The following is a 13,766-nucleotide window of genomic DNA, read 5'->3' as shown; positions in this document are numbered from 1 at the left end:
CCGCCCTCTCCATTCACACATACTACTGTTGTTCGTCTTCTGGGAGGGTGGTGGGGGTTATAAGTTGGACATTGTAGTCGATTCCCGGTTTCTCCCCCACCTTCCCCTTGCCTCCATGGTATCGCTACTGAGGGAACATTTTAAAGCGCAAACACAAGTGGGTAAATATGAACATTGTGTTGAGACTTTTACTAGATTGCTTTGATTAAAGAGCTAAGTTTTTTTGTTTGTTTGTTTTAAAGGCAATTCAGACACACATTGAAGAATAGCTTCTTCGAGGATGAGGTACTCCCAGATGTTGCCACATATAATTCTCAAGATCGTTTTATAAGGTATGTGCACATGGAAGGGTGAAATGAAGTTCTGAACTGGGTTTTGTACTTGCTTGTGGATTTGCAATGGCAGGCACTGGAGTGGCTGTGTGAACTGGAGCTCTGAGAGGCGTAGGATGGAGGGTGGTTCCATTTCCTCAGCGTCCAGGGCTCTCTGAAGGTCTCAGTTGTAAAAGAGAGTGTAAGAGCGCCCGTTGTTTGTGGGCAAGCACACATATCCCTCCACTTTGCCACAAACTTTGACTTCCCGTTTTATTTGTATTATTACTGCTTCTGCCTCAACTGACTGCCCACCAATTTTCCTCCATCACAGTCCAGTTCAAGCTGTGTTGTTCCAAGTTCATTGCCACAATGGGCAAAGAGGAGGGGCTCCTTGAGTCTTGAGTGGTGCGCAGGCCAGGGCAGACATGCACAGGTCTGCAGTGCCCATGTTGGGAGCCTCTCACACTCTGTTACCAGTTCTCACAGGCACTTGCCCAAAGTATCTTTAGGTTGGCATTCTTTATTCTCATACAAATTGTTGGTTAAAATCAGGCTTTATGTTTTCAGACTAATTTGAGATACACCATTTTATTTGAGTGTTACAGTTTACCAGTATGTCTGAGGAATCACACTTGTTCAGTTAACTGTGTCACCAGACTGAATTTGCTAGCTGAATAGTAGTGACGAATTGTGTTATTAGAAAGAGAGATCAGATCAAAAGACATTTCAAAACGACATCTTTCTGTTTTGAAAATTTATACAGCTTTCATATTTACCTTTCAGTGGACGGTCCTATGCTATTTAAACCTTACCCGTAAGGTAGGAACACACAGATGCAAGATGGTACCCAAAATTGGTCTCATTGGGTACTTTAAAACAAAACAAAAAAGATCTGAAGAAAACATATTTAGTCATGAAAATGGGAAGTATTAAAGTTAGTGGAAATGGTATGGTAAGAATTACATCTTAACACAGTATTGCTAAGCTGTCCCTTCTCGGTAGAGAAGTCATTCTGGTATGTATGGCTAATATGAACAGAACTCTGTGCTGTGTACTTCTTTTTATGTATATATGCTTCTGGCAACAGGACTAGCAGATAGTGCTGTTTAATTGAATGAGGACAGGTTTTATTTTAAAATGTGCAAAATAGAGATAATTGCTTAAGGTGCTTTCTGGAGAATTATATATGGAATCCTGAACTATCTTATTCTGGTTCTTGGTTTTGAAATTTGTTTTTTGCTCTTAATGGAACTTAAATAAACTGTTTTCTGTCAGCAAAAGTATTAAAAAGTGTTACATATCAACAATATCCCAATGTTAAAGGAGTGGTTAGTTCTCAGCTGTTGACTTAGACTAGTGGATGCTCAAAGAAGAAAATTAAACTAACAAGCATGTCATTGTGTCAGAGTGTCTGGCCACAGTGACTGTAGAGCAGTGGTGGGTGAGATTTGAGAAACAGGTGGCATGTAAAATATTCTTAGGCCGTTCTGTCCGTGAGAACAATTCTGGTTGTCAAGCTGTGATGTGCTGTCTACACGGAGCACATACTACATAGGTAGCTGTATCTTATATGTAGCTGTCAATGGTCAGCATGTTCGGACATGACTAATAAATGTATGCTCGTGGTCCAACCTTGTCATTTGTGTATTGGTTTCATGTGAAGTCTTTCTAAAATGTCTAAATTAAAAAGAAAAAAAAAAGCTTGTTTTCAGTTGGAATGGGTGACTGCATTCCTGGATTGTTGCCTGAGGAGAATAGCTGGTGACACAAACAGAAAGAGAAGCAAAACCAGTTGCCATTGGGTTAATTCCCAATACTCTGACCCTTTGTGCTTCACAGTCTTAACTGCACAAAAGATGTTCAGTGTGGTGATCTTTCAGCAATAGATTGTCATGCCCAGTGCTTAATTGTGGTGCCTGGGGATTCCTAATGACACAGAAAAATGAAAGCAAAAACCAAGCCCATTAAAACAAAACGAAACAAAACAAACACCAAACCCATTGCTGCTGAGCCCATTCCAACTCACCACAGCCATAGAGGACAGGGGAGAGCTTCCTCATAGGTTGCCAAGACTGCATTTCTTTATGGGAGGACACTGCCACATCTTCCACTGGCAAGTACCTGGCTCAAATGGTCAATCTTTCAGTTAGCCCCTGAGTGTTTTTAGCCATTGTGCCACCAAGTCTCAGCAATATGGACTAAACAATAATACCAAACTCACTGTCATTGAAACAATTCAGATTGATAGAGACTCTATAGGACAGAGTAGAACTGCCTCTGTGGGTTTCTGACGCTGTAAAGCGTTATAGGAGGAGAAAACTTCATCTTTCTACCATGGAATGGCTTCTGGGTTTGAACTGCTGACCATGCAGTTAGTAGCTCAGTGTGCAACCCACTATGCACCAGGGCCCCTCTTGATATAGACCTTCCTAAAATCATATCACAGCTTTAAAGTCATTGAGATTCTGAGTCTGTCCTAGGTTTGCAGTTTTAGGAATATGTAAAAAATAAAGTAATATCTAATAACACTAGAATGCTCATTTATTACTCTACAGTGGGACTCTTAATGACCAAAGCATGTGAGTGTGCCAAATAATGTGTGCCTTTTTAGATCAAAGTAACCACATGCATTGATGAGCCCAGTATGCTGTCAAACAAAGAGTTCATGTCAGGTGTGTCTCTGTCCCTCTTAGTGAAGATCTTTTAGTACCCTCACTTTCTGATTTCTATGGACAGAGCCAGTGTCAGGATTTTCTTTTCTGTATTTTACACTCTCTTCTCCAATTCTAACAGTAATATAATGCCTTAGGAATCCCAAGCATTTTCCTGTCTGTTCTGCATATTATTGTCTTTTCCCTGGATTATCTTTTTATGTACCTATTCTGTACTTACTGACTCATTACCCAACATTTTATATTTACAGCAATAGTAAAAAATGACTACCTGTTTTGTGCATTAACAAACATGTAGCAGTAATGAGCCCCAAGGTGTTAGACAAGAGTAATATAATACTGGCTGTGATGGTTGAGGTTATGTGTCAACTGGGCTGGTGCATGAGTCTTAGTGCTTTGGAAATTATGTAATGATATAACATGGCAGTATGTAATGGTGTGTCTGTCTTCCCTTTTGCAATCCTGTGTGATTATTCTCCAGTGTCAAGTAGCAGATTTTACATAGCAGCTTTCTGAGGCGCAGCTTTCTGTTGTCGGGATGGTGCCCTATAACAATATCAACGCAAAGCAGACCACGAGCTTGGGGATTTATTCATTGCCTTCAACATTCCTTCTGGACAATGAAGGGACACGATTCCCTAGAATTATATATAAAGACAGAAGAGTACTTTTGGGGGGCGAGGCTTTAAGTGATTTATTTTTCTTTGAAACCTTCAAAGAAAAGAAGATGGTCTCCTAGTATCCTTCTGTCTGCTTTGAGGGTTGACATCATCCGTTCTTTTACTCTCTTCACTTCCTACCTATTGTCTTATAACTTTGCAGGGCATTTCACCACACTCAATTAGGGCAGGAGTTGTTTATTGTAGTGTGCCCTTGAGCAGATTCCGACTCTTAGTGATCATTCATGACAGAGTAGAACTGCCACGGAGGATTTCCTAGACTGAAATCTTTATGAGAATAAATTGCCAAGTCTTTTCCCCCATAAAGCTGCTGAGGGGGTGTGAACCGTTGACTTATCCATTACACAGCCTACCAAAAAAAATTATTTTTCTTGGTGTCTTGGTTTTTTGGCCTGTTTCTGGGTCCCTGATTCAGAAAATTGCATTAGATAGGCCATATCAGCTCTGGTTTCTTAGATATGGTGTTCCACTGTATTTTCAGCTATTATTCAAATTGATGAGTTTATCATACTAGTTTTAAATATGAGACTAATTCAGACCCATAAATTATAGGCTAAGGGAAAAAATGTAAGAAATATTTGAAAAACAATTAGGTGTTAATGGACTGACTTCCAAGGGAAGCTTTATATGGACCCATGGTAACTAATTGGTTACACATTTAACTACCAATCATAAGGTCAGTGGTTCAAATCTATCAGTTACTCTGCATTCTTCAAAAGATTTAAAGGTTTGGAAATCCAAAGGGGCAGTTCTTCTCTGGTAGGGTCATTGTGAGTAGGAATCAGTTAGGTTTTTCTTTTAGTATGAGAGGCTGTGCGATATAAACCAGGCAGATACAGTGAAGCCAGACACAGCTTGAGGAGAGTGGAAAATAAAGAAGAAAATTGAAAAGGCACGTGGGCACATATAGAAGGCGTGAGGGCACGTTAGAGTGTTGCAGGTGTCAGACTTTATTGTAGCAAGCTGACTCCCTGTCATTCGATTATGACTAATTGTGACCATATAGCACAGGGTGGAACTTCTGTGGATCTCTGAGGCGATAAATCTTTATGGCACCAGGAAGTGTAATAATTTTCTCTTGCAGAGCAACGGTGGGCTCAAATAGGTGACCCACTACACTGTCCGGCTCCTTACTCATTGTACCAAACCAAAGTTACTGCCTTGAGTCGATGCTGACTCCTATCAACACTACTGGACAGGGTAGAACTGCCCCTGTGAGTCTCCAAGACTGTAAATCCTCACATGAGTGGAAAGCCCCACCTTTGTCTCACATAGCAGTTGGTGGTTTCAAACTTCTGACCCTATAGCTAGCTGCCCAATGTGTACCCACTATTTACAACAGTGACTCTTATTTATGGCCCCCTTTAAAAGGTAACAAATCCAACCTGCCTGCTATTCAGTTCTTAGTAAAGGTAAAGTGATACTTGGGGAAAATTCTAAGTTCATTTAATTTGCACTGTTTAAATATATCTTTGGATCAAAGACCATGTGAAGTATAACTTGACCTAACTGTTTAGCAGGACACAAACTACTTTAAATAAAGCCAGTGTTAACTTCCTCTGTCTCCAGCTAGCTAACACTACTTTAAAAATTCCTGGTTTTTTAATAGGTGAGCATTGACGAATGATATATGGCATATGTTCTCTTATCTCCCAAAATCAGAGCAGCTAGGGGAAAACTAGTGCCATTTTTAAGATCAGCAAGTCAGATATACTCAGAAACAAGTCTGACATTTGAGACCCCAAAATGCGTGTTGGCCAATGCTTTCATTGTACAGTGAACCTTCGCCACTTCGCGCTTCGACTTCCGCGGCTTCACTCTATCGCGGTTTTTGCGTAACAGCGCATGCTCTGTCATTACTGCCACTGATTGGCTCATACTGTACACGCTTCTGTCTGCATCGCTACGTATCGGAGCTACGTATCAGATGCATTTTTGCTTTTGTACAGTGTACTGTAATTGTTTGCGATTTTTAAGAAATTTTATCTAAGCCCTATGATGGCTCCTAAACGAGCTTCTTCTTCTAAGCCTTCTGACAATAAAAATAAGCACCAGAGGAAGATGCTCACCATCCAGTAAAAGGTAAAACTTGGATATGATCAAAGATGGCAAGAAAATCGTGGAGGTTGCATGCCATTTCGACTTGAACGAGTCTTCCGTTCGCTCCATCCGTAAAGAGGAAAACAACATCCGTGCTACGGCTACTTTCACTTTCAACAAGGAAGCAAAGCGCATCGTGACAAGTCGTAATACTGTAAACTAGATGCCATAAATAATATAATGATAATTGCAACGTCCAAAATGTTTTACTGTATTTTCCCTTTTTCGTTTAATAAACTGGGTAATACAAGTGTAATGGTGACTAAAGGGTGTTTTTTCATGTCCTCTGTGCTCTAACTACGAAAATATTTGATTTACAAATAAGGAATCCTACTTCGCGGAATTTCATTTATCACGGTAGGGTCTAGAACCGATTAACCGCGATAAACGAGGGTTCACTGTACATCCAATTTAACTCTTAGCCTCAACTTTCCCTATCATTTTTGGCCACTTAAAATTGTACATCATCATCCTAGCCCATTTTTAAAGCCCATCTCTCTCCCTGCCCTCATAATTTCTTCCTCTCACTTCCACGTTTTCTCCTTCTCCCGACTCGCCCGTTTTAGACTGTTCACAGTGCACTGGCATTTTGTAGTGCTGAATACCTTTCGCTCACCTTTCCTACCCCATAAGCCAAAACTAAGCTCCCTGCCATTGAATTGTTTGACTTACTGTCACCCTATTAACTCTTCTAGGGGAGTAGAGATCTTCGTTTTTTCTCCCCAAAGTCGGCTGGTTTATTCAAACTGCTGACCTTGCAGTTAGGAGCCTAACACATAACCCACTACATCGCCTGAGCTCTTTCCCCCAAGGAAACAGACTTTGTTCATGTGGAGTATGAAGTGTTCTGTGTGTGGTTATAGTTGCCCTCACCACGTTTATTCTTACTAGACTCTGAACTCACTCAGCTTCTTAATGGTGCTGATAGCGATTCTGCCTGATGTACAAATACTTTTTTTTATTGAAAAATCATTTTATTGGGGGCTCGTATAACTCTTATCACAACCCATACATTGATTGAATCAGGCATGTTTGTACATATGGTTGCCTTCATTCTTTTTTAGATATTTACTTTCTATTGAGCCCTTGGTATCAGCTCCTCTTCCCTCCCCCACCCTCATAACCCTCTGATAGATTGAACATTGTTATTATTTTCATCTCTCACCAACCGCTTTCTCCCTTCCCCGTGCTTTCTGTGGTTTTTCCTCCTGTAGAGGGGTGTTTGGTGATGTGTCGATCTCCTTTTCTCCCTCCTCTCCCCCTCTTTTCCCTCCCCTTCTGGCATCGCTATTCCCACTCCTGTTCCTGGATTCAGTGTGTCATGAGCTCCCATCTCTTATCCATATCTGCGTACGTGTTCTAGTCTGGTCTGAAGTGAGAAACAGCACTGGGGTCATGGTGGTGGGGGTGAGGAAGCCTCAAGGATCCAGAGGAATATAGTGTGTTTCATTGATGCTTTACTGCATCCTGGTGTACAAATACTTTTAAATGAAAGCATAGATATGTTGTTGTTACTGTTCTTCAGTTTATTCATTCATTAAGTAAATAGATTGTTGAACACTTACTTTTTTCTTTTAGATGTCAAGAATATAGCCATATAAAAACTTCCGTATGGATTGGTTAGAGGACACAGGAAAATGAGTGGGAAATTATAGTACTGCCTTACAGGTTTCATCTGCAAACAACAAAATCCTAGTAGCTCTAATGGTTATTAATTTTTTTTGTACTTTCTTAAGGAAGTTCTTTGGAGATGTTAATGTGAAGATGTGTTGGGCTTTAAAAAAACACGGCATTGAGCATTTAGAATCTAAACTCAGTGAAGGAGACTCTGAAAGATCACCATCATTCTTTTAATTTGCTGAAATCTGGGGTCAGAAAGAAGGGGGTTTGTTATTGTAATTCATAATCTGCAATGTATTGTTTTTAATGTTCGTTTTAGCTAGGATTTTATTTTAATTAACAACCTCTCTTGCTGGCATCAAGCCAGTTCAGATTCCTAGTGCCCTAAAGGACCGTAGAACTGTGCCGGCGGGTTTCCAAGAGTGACTATTTACCGGAGTAGAAAGCCTTGTCTTTCCCCCAAATAAGCAACCTGAGGCATTGGCTTAGGCTGCATGAGTTCTCAATTCAGCATTATTGAATTCAGCTACTTTACCTGTGAATAAGATCAATGAGTTTGATACTTTAGTTTAAAACTTCAGCTTTCATTTTGCTTTTGCTTTCAATAAAGCACCTTATAAATTAACAACTGTCATAAATTGGATATATTTTAAACAAATCACTGTTTCCTTAATTGGGACTTGATATGCCCAACAGAGTATCAGTATATACCCTATATCTAGTATATTCCCACATTGATTATTCATGAGACAGCATAGGTGGGTAAAACAGAACAAAACATTAAAACTAACACACCTGGTCTGGAGCAATATCATTCTTTGGAAAATAATTCTTTCCTTTAGAAACTTATGTTTTCCAAGAAACTTGCAAATGAAATACAATTTCACGCTTAATTTTGTTGGCAGGAATCTTTATTGCAAAGAGCTTAATTTCTTTCTAGAACATTTTTCTGAAAAGTATTTAATTAATGTTGGGTTTTAATATGCTGATATCATTGGAAAGACTGGAGTGAGCCAAATTTTAATTGTGAAAGATAGAACAGTACCTCTTTTTGGCTACATTTGGTCATTTGTGATAACAACTATCATATTGCCACATTTCCCAGAGTATGTTACTCCGAATGTTAAGAAGTAGCTCTGCAAAGGGGGAAAAAGAAAAACAAGATGTGGTCTCTCCTCTGTTTGAGAAAGGTGAGAGGAGCTTGAATGGCCTTATTTTTAACGGGATGCCAATCTTTAAGGTGTTCCACTCCAGTGCTTTTCTCATGCACGCACACTGGACTCTTACTGATATGCAGATTCTGAATGCAGGTTCTGATTTGCTAGATCTTAGATGGGGCCCTAGACTATGCATGTCTTACCAGCTTCCAATTGCTGGCAGTAAAACTGATCTGTAAATCACACTTTAAATACCAACTCTTCTGTAGAAAACTCACTGTGCAGCAGATCCCAGATTTACTAACAATGGACATTGTGGTGTAGTGGTTATGTGTTGGGCTTCCAACCCCACGGTCAGCTGTTCAAAAGCACCAGCTGCCCCGCTGGAACATGAGGACGTTCTCTCCTCCTGTACAGAAAGAACTTCAGTCTTGGAGACCCGCAGGGCTGGTTCTGTTGCTGAGTTGAAATTGTCTGATGGCAGGGAGCTCAGCTTGGTTTTGGAGTAGTGATCCATGGAGTATACTTTGAAAATTTTAAAAGCAAACTTGAATTTGAGTTTTAAAAATTAGAACTGAGTTAATTTATACTTTAAATAGACACCTAATGGAGAATTTGTATGTTCTTATCTGCCAAACTGCCTAGGTAAATCCCGAAACAGCAGGAAATCATTTAGCTAGTCCATTTAAGAAGAAAAAAGCAGTGTCACGAGCTAAGACTTGGTTCACTAGCTAATATTGTTTAGTGAATCTTCAGAAGAATGCTAGTAAATTGCCTATAAATGATGAACACAGGTGTTCTACTTTTGAATGTTTGATTTTTTCTTATTTTAGCAAAGTATTGCAAACACTGTAGGTGTGTTGATTTAGAGTCTATTTGATAAGTGCTATTTGAGAGAGTCACCAATTAAAGATGGCAAGAAACAGATGTCTTAAGAAATGCATGACAGTAGCAATACCAGGAGGGTAGGGGGTTAGGTGGAGGAGAAAGGAGGAACTGATCACAATGATTACATATAACCTCCTCCCAGGGGGGCAGACAACAAAAAAGTAGGTGAAGGGAGACATCAGTCAGTATGAGACATGAAAAAATAATCATAATTTATAAATTATCAAGGGTTCATGAGGGAGGGAGGGTGGAAGAGGGAAGGAAAAAAAGGAGCTGATACCAAGGACTCAAGTAGAAAGAAAATGTTTTGAAAATGATGATGACAACATATGTACAAATGTGCTTGACGCAATAGATGTATGTATGGATTGTGATAAGAGCTGTACAAGCTCCCAATAAAATGATAAAAAAAAGAATAAGAGGTGGTTTTGCATTGTTTACTTTTTCTATTTTTAATAGACCTAATAAATATTACTAAATGCTTAAGTCCTTAATAATTTTTTACTTTTTATTGCCTCTAGTAGTTCACATCTAAATTATCATATTTCCAAATCCCCACATGTGCTGTGCTAGTGATTTCATTAGTCTTTAATCTTTGTTAACATGAGCGTTTGATATGAAAAGCTAATGATAAAAACAAATCTTTTATTTAAACAGCTGGGCATTTGATATGGTTTACCATGCCCTTAATTGCAAAGGATATAAAACAAAAGCCCAGAGAGGTGTTTAGAAATCATGTTTAAATTTATTTTTTGCATTTACGAGCTTAAATAAATTTGGTGGGGGGAAAATGTTAGTAAAAGTAATTAATACATTATGGGCCTACTTGTCTCTATTCAGATTAGTTTGCCAATTTATGTGTGCCCCTTGGAGCCCTGTGAGCACCTGCCACCTCTGCAGTTAGCACTGGTATCTCTCAAGCTGCATTTTATTGCAGCTGTTGGTTAACTTGTCTTTCCTTTTAGATTGTGAACTGGATCAGAGGTCAAGTTCTTTATACTTCCAGTACCATGTGGTTAATGGTGTAATATATAGTAAGTAGGAGATAAATAATCTAGAAGATAATAATCTTATAAAATATTCCAGTACATAACATTTAAGTTACAAATCATATAATATTTAAAATAAAATAAGCTGTTTTTTCCTTATCCTCTAATCCACACTTGCTGAATATAGCATTTAGGATTAGTTGTCTATTGTGAAAAAAAGCCATCCAAATATAAAAAGGTTCAAATGGTACTGATATTTTTGCTCTTGAATTTCATAAAATTTTAGGTTGACAAGGAGGTTCTTGTGTGGGCTCATTCAGGTAGCTGCTGTAGTCAGCAAGTGACTTATGGTGGGATTTTGAGGTCTCCCCTGGAATGGCTGGGGTTCCTGGGCTTTGTTCTCTCTGGCATTTTAAAATCCCAGGTATCTAAAATGTATGGTGACCTTAATTCCAGTGCCTACAAAGGAGTCTCAAGGTCTGACTGTAGATGTTATATAGAAACAATTCTACTGAATTCTGCTATCAAAGCAATCGCAAGTCCAGCCCTGGATTCAAGGGGCTGGGACAGTAGACTTTGACTCCTACTGGGAAAAAACAGCAAAGTCACAGTACAAAGGGCCACGAATACAGAAGAGGACATTAAAATATGATTAGTATCCATCCCCTTCCCACTCCCCCCAATCTATCAATTTCTGAGCTATGTTACATAGTTTGAGTTTTTCTATTTCTGCCAGTTTCGTGCATGTTCCTTATTTAGAAGCGGAAATTGTAGGTGTATGAATAAGGCAGTATTCTTGGTGGATTCTCTTTCTTAATTAGAAATCTCCATTTTTATCTCTTTCAAACTTTATCTTGAATTTTATAATATTTTGTTCTTCATCATTTTGGTTTTTGTGTCTTCTATATGTAGTATTTTTAAAAATCAAAACTGATTAATTTTACCTTTTGTGGTAGTAATACATGTACATTTGTTGTTATTTATGTTCACAATTCTGGACTTATTTTCTCTTTCTTTTTTTCTTTTTCCTATTGGTTTGTAATTAAAGGATCAGATGTCTTTATTTCTTCCTCATCCCTTAATTTCTGTAGGAAGTAGACATACTATTTCAATTCTTGGAATGATCTTAAATGATTAGTACAGCATATAGGTGTTTTGTCACCTGAAGTTAATCTGTTTGAAGTCTAACCCTTAAACTAAATAATCAATGCAATCTGTTTTATTCAGCTGCTCAGCCCTCTCATAGAGAAACAGTGTATGCTTTATCTAGACTTAAATCTTCAATTTCCTGGATAGATTGCGTAGCATTGTTTCACTGAACATCTTGCTGTGGTTTGAGCGTTCACAGAGCACATTAGTTTTCCATTCAGCAATTGGTACACATTTTGTTTCATGACATTCAGTGCAGTCCCCTCAGTGTTACAGCTCTCTTCCCCCTTCCTCTTAGGCTTACCTCTTTCCACTGGTCCTTTTTTCCTGCCCCCTTCTACCTTCCGAGTATTGATTTGGGGCAAATGCCCTCCCTTTGGTTGCATTGTTGACTGTTCTAGGGAGTACATCTAGGTAGCTGTTCACTTAAGAAATCTGTCCTTTGGTTTGACAGGCGATCAGCTGGGGTGGGTTCACGTCCAGGCTTCCACCAATCTCTGCCTTACCAGCACTTATGTCTTTTTTATGATTTTGTATTTCGCCCTACCCTTTTCTTCTACTCGTTTCAGGAATTTCGAATGTGACCCTTAGCAGAGCATTCAGTCCATGGTAGTGGGTTGCATGGATGTGTTCTGCTGCTCCCAGAAGAGTGGACGCTGTGGTTCTCATGGTCCCTGGGCCCTTCAGGGTACTTGTTTCCTGGGGTCATTGCTGTTCTTCACTCTTCTTTGCTCCCGATGCTGAGAGCCCAAGTTGTGTCTTAGATGGCGGCTCACGAGCTTTTAAGACCCCACTTGCCTATTCACCAGAGTAGGGTGCAGAACATTCTCTGTGGACTCTTCTTATGCAGCTGCCCGCTAGGTCTCCCAGGATTCGGGTCCTCAGTCCCCAAGCCCAGTGACCCCGTTTCTCAAGGTTTGGTTATGACTGAGAAGTTTTCAAACCTCTACCCTTTTCATGCTTTTCACCAGCTGCTCCATATACATGGATATGCCTCTGCTAAACCTCGATTAGTACTTTGGGTCGTATGCTTACCTCATCTCATATCTATTCACCTTGCTTGTCTACTTGTGTATCCACTCATGACTGGTTATTTGTACTGTTACTGCAGTATTGTGTATGGAATAATCTTCACTATTGTTGCCTTTTACTCTGTTTGCCTCCTTGTGTCTTCCTTTGCCTGGCTCGTGTTACGTTGACCTCCCTCTTTGTTGTATATTGCTCTTCTCTTCGCTTAAGTAAATAGATGTCTACTTTCTAGTGAGTGATTTCCCCTCTATCCCGCTTCCATTCGTGGTAACTGTCAGTGTTTCTTTTTGTGTATAAATCTTTTCTTGATTTTTTTGTATTAGTATAAGGACCCCTAGTGGTGTAGTAGTTACCCGTTGGGCTACATCCACAAGGTCAGCAGTTCAAAACCACCGGCCACTCCTGGAGAGAAAAATGGGGCTTTGTACTGCTGTCCTATAGACCCTGTCCTAGAGGGTCACTCGGAGCCAGCATCAACTCTGTGGCAGTCAGTTTGGAGGTTTTCCAGTCTCGCTTAATATTTATCCTTTGGTTATTCACACATTTCCCTCGGCATAATTGCCCCCAGGTTCTTCCGTGCTCCATTTTACAGATATCTTCACCATTATTCTTGAATGTGCGCAGTGTTACATTGTGTGCGTGCACCATACTTTGTCCATTCATCCACTGATGGGCACGTAGGGTTTCATCTTTTTGTTAGCATTATTTCTCATGCCTCAAACCTCATTCTCTACTATTTGTTGCAGATAATTCCTTAAAGATACTCAAGACAGATTCTCTTGCAATCATAGCCTTGTTTCCTTATCTGAACAATAATTCTGTTCATCAATTGGGAGCTGTTGCTGTCGCCACCACTGTTCATAAGTGGTCCGATGCCAAACTGATTCTCCTTATTTTCTAAGCAGGGTTTTTAAAATTTATTTTTGAAACTTAGAACTTTTCAGTGGCTAGAGTTTATATGTACTTAGATTGGTTTTATTCAATTTATTTACTTATCCTTTTAAGTGATTTCATTTTCAGCTCTCTGGAAGTTTTTCTTTTTTAACATTTTATTAGGGGCTCATACAACTGTTATCCCAATCCATACACACATAAATTGTGTAAAGCGCATTTGTACATCCTTTCTCAAAACATTTTCTCTCCATTTAAACCCCCGACATTTGGTCCT

The 13,766-nt window shown here is 39.4% G+C and overlaps 1 protein-coding gene across 1 annotated transcript in view; it reads left to right on the top strand.

Moving 5' to 3' along the window:
- The window catches only part of PKP4 (plakophilin 4), a 266,647-nt gene that overhangs the window by 66,349 nt on the left and 186,532 nt on the right, over positions 1-13,766 (top strand). The window contains exon 2 of the mRNA XM_045298126.1: positions 243-332. The gene's annotated coding sequence lies outside the window, so the exon portion shown is untranslated. The remainder of the gene's footprint in view (positions 1-242; positions 333-13,766) is intronic.

Source organism: Echinops telfairi, unplaced genomic scaffold, assembly GCF_000313985.2.
Source record: "Echinops telfairi isolate 266 unplaced genomic scaffold, ASM31398v2 ScPeMD7_4;HRSCAF=17, whole genome shotgun sequence".
Lineage (NCBI taxonomy): Eukaryota > Metazoa > Chordata > Mammalia > Afrosoricida > Tenrecidae > Echinops > Echinops telfairi.
This window is presented reverse-complemented; position numbering and strand designations above follow the sequence as displayed.